The sequence below is a fragment of the Momordica charantia genome, assembly GCF_013281855.1.
Source record: "Momordica charantia cultivar OHB3-1 chromosome 1 unlocalized genomic scaffold, Mcharantia_2.0 BLBB01000001.1, whole genome shotgun sequence".
Lineage (NCBI taxonomy): Eukaryota > Viridiplantae > Streptophyta > Magnoliopsida > Cucurbitales > Cucurbitaceae > Momordica > Momordica charantia.
The window spans coordinates 3957861-3961102 of record NW_028275157.1 but is presented as its reverse complement, the minus strand read 5'-3'; the positions used below and the strand labels follow the sequence as shown (position 1 = coordinate 3961102).

General features: G+C 40.6%; 1 pseudogene; it reads left to right on the top strand.

Annotated features, from left to right (window-relative positions):
- Positions 1 to 401: 401 nt before the first annotated feature.
- Positions 402 to 3242, top strand: LOC148213123 (uncharacterized; annotated as a pseudogene).

The following is a 3242-nucleotide window of genomic DNA, read 5'->3' as shown; positions in this document are numbered from 1 at the left end:
TCTCATGCTACTTCCTTGTTGCTTAATTCCCAACCATCTTTATCTTTAACTCTACTTTCGTTTCTTTCTAGCTTCCATTATAACTCTGTCCATTAATTTTTTTTTTCTTAACTTGTTTCTTTGTTGTTATTCGGGTTACTCCCAAAATCACACTCTTGTTTGAGTTCTTATGTGCTGTCTAAACCACTTGAAATGCACATAGCTTTTAACTTTGCTAGACTCACTTACCGATTTGTTTGAAGTGCATAAGAGTGTACTAAGTTGTGAGGGAGAGATTGTAAGGGAGCGATACATTATTTTGAGTGTTGAGGGTTAAACACGAGTGAACTTCACTAACGAGTGAATTAGTGAGGGAGTGCTTGTGAGGTCCATTTCTTGTCACTCTATTTTGTTTTTACAGCATGGCTAATCTCGGAGATGAAGGCAATATTTCTGATGCCCGGAGGAGAGAGGCGCTAGAAGGAACTGTTGAACGAATGATTCGTAGCATGGAGGCATTGACAGAACGGATAGGAAGGTTGGAGACTCAAAACCAAGCTCAGGAGAGAGTTCCACCACCTCCACCACCACGTGTTATGGATGAGGATGAGTATGAAGGTGATGGATTCGATCATTGGGAGGACGATCAGGCTACAGTTTTAGCGGCTCCAAGAGGGGGTGATAGGCACGTTGGTCGTGGCTTAGATCGAGGGAGAGGCCGGGGAAGAGGCTATCATAATTTCCAAAGAGCCCCACGAGCGAATGCTCAAGTTGATCGAAACTTGGGAAACATCAAATTAAAACTTCCGAAGTTCTATGGTAAGACTGATCCGGAAGCGTACATTCAATGGGAGAAAGAAGTGGAGTTCGTGTTTGATTGCCATAATTTCAGTGAAGAAAAGAAGGTACGACTATGTCTTGCTCAATTCAAAGATTATGCAGTAACATGGTGGGACAAATTAATGTCAATTAGGAGACGAAACCTTGAGGCGCCAATCGATTCATGGTATGAGTTCAAGGAGTTGTTGAGGAGGCGATTTGTTCCTAGACATTTCCACAGGGACACAGCGCAAAAGCTCCAAGTGTTGAGACAAGGTAGTAAGTCTGTGGAGGACTATTACAAGGAGATGGATACGTTGATGAATCGGCTGGATCTTGAAGAGGACATGGAGAATCTCATGGCACGGTTTCTTAATGGCTTAAACAAGGAGATTGCGGATAAGGTTGATCTACAACCTTACTTTAACATCGAAGAGATGTTGCACCTTGCCATCAAAATTGAGAAGCAGCTCCAAAGGCGATCTCAAAGGTATTCTACTAAGCCCTTTTCCCATTCATCTTCTACATGGAAAACGGATAGTAAGAGTGCTGATTCTAAACTTAGAAATCGAGAGGCATATGAGAAACCAAAAGAAAAGTTTGAGAAAGGAGAGAGTTCCAAGAAGGGGAAAGAGAAAGTTGATGAACCTAATGTGAGGAATCGGGATATTAAATGCTGGAAATGTCAAGGAGTAGGACATTACAGTCGAGACTGCCCTAATAGAAGAACTATGATAATTAGAGAAGGAGAGTTTGTAACAGAAGATGAGAAGGAAGATGAGGTAGAAGAGGACGACAATGGTGAATGTGAGAGTGAGGAGTATAGTGAAGAGGACCCTACACATATGTCCTTAGTCACTAGGAGAGCTCTCAGTACTCAAATTAAGGAGGATGGCCTAGACCAACGAGAGAACTTATTTCACACTAGGTGTCTTGTCCAAACTGTGCCTTGTAGTGTGATTATTGATAGTGGTAGTTGTACCAACGTTGTAAGTTCTATTCTGGTCAAGAGGCTTAACTTAGAGACAAAACCACATCCTAGACCATATAAACTTCAATGGTTGAGTGATTGTGGGGAGGTAAAGGTGAGTAGACAAGCTCTTGTTTCTTTTGCTATTGGAAAATATGTTGATGATGTTTTGTGTGATGTTGTACCTATGCATGCCGGGGATATATTGTTGGGTAGACCTTGGCAATTTGACCGTCGGGTAATGTATGATGGGTATGCCAATCGCTATTCTTTTACTCATCATGGAAGAAAAACTACTCTTGTACCTTTGTCACCAAAAGATGTGCATGTTGATCAATGCAAACTTGAAAAGAAGAGGCAAGAGGCTGATGCAAAAGCAAAAAGTGAAAAAGAAACAAAAGAAAATGAGTTGAGAGAAAAAAAAAGTTTGAGTGAAAAGCAAGGGAGTAGCAATCAGCCTAGTGGGAAAAATGAGAGAAAAGCCAAAACGGTGAGCTTGTATGCTAGTTCAAGTGAGGTTAGGAATGTTTTAATGGCGAAACGGACTGTTCTTGTACTTTTGTACAAAGGGTCTTGTTTTCTTACTAACGAGCTTAACACCTCCTTGCCTAGTATTTTTGTTTCTCTTTTTCAGGAATTTGAGGACTTGTTTCCCGAGGAGATGCCCAAGGAATTGCCACCACTTCGTGGCATCGAGCATAAGATTGACTTCATTCCAGGTGCTACCATACCTAACCGACCAGCTTATAGGACTAATCCTACTGAAGCCAAAGAAATTCAAAGGTAAGTGGATGAATTGTTAGCTCATGGGTATGTACGCGAAAGCCTTAGTCCTTGTAGTGTGCCTGTTATTTTAGTGCCTAAAAAAGATGGAACTTGGAGAATGTGTGTAGACTGTAGGGCCATTAATAAGATCACTGTTAAATATCGTCATCCTATTCCTAGGTTAGATGATATGTTAGATGAATTGCATGGCTGTAGTCTCTTTACTAAGATTGATTTGAAATCTGGGTATCATCAAATTCGTATGAATGTTGGAGATGAATGGAAAACTGCATTTAAGACCAAATATGGATTGTATGAGTGGCTTGTTATGCCTTTTGGTTTAACTAATGCTCCTAGTACTTTCATGAGGTTGATGAACCATGTATTGCGTGAATATTTGGGAAAATTTGTGGTTGTTTATTTTGATGATATACTTGTGTATTCGAAGTCTTTGGAAGATCATGTAATGCATGTGCGTGCTGTTCTGACTACACTTAGAAACGAGAAATTGTATGCTAACCTAAAGAAATGTAATTTTTGCATGGAAAGGGTTAATTTTCTTGGTTTCATTGTGTCTAGTCGAGGAGTTGAGGTGGATAGTGAGAAAGTTAAGGCTATTAGCGAATGGCCAACTCCCACGAATGTTGGGGAGGTTCGAAGTTTTCATGGGCTAGCTAGCTTTTAACGGCGTTTTATTAAGGAATTTAGC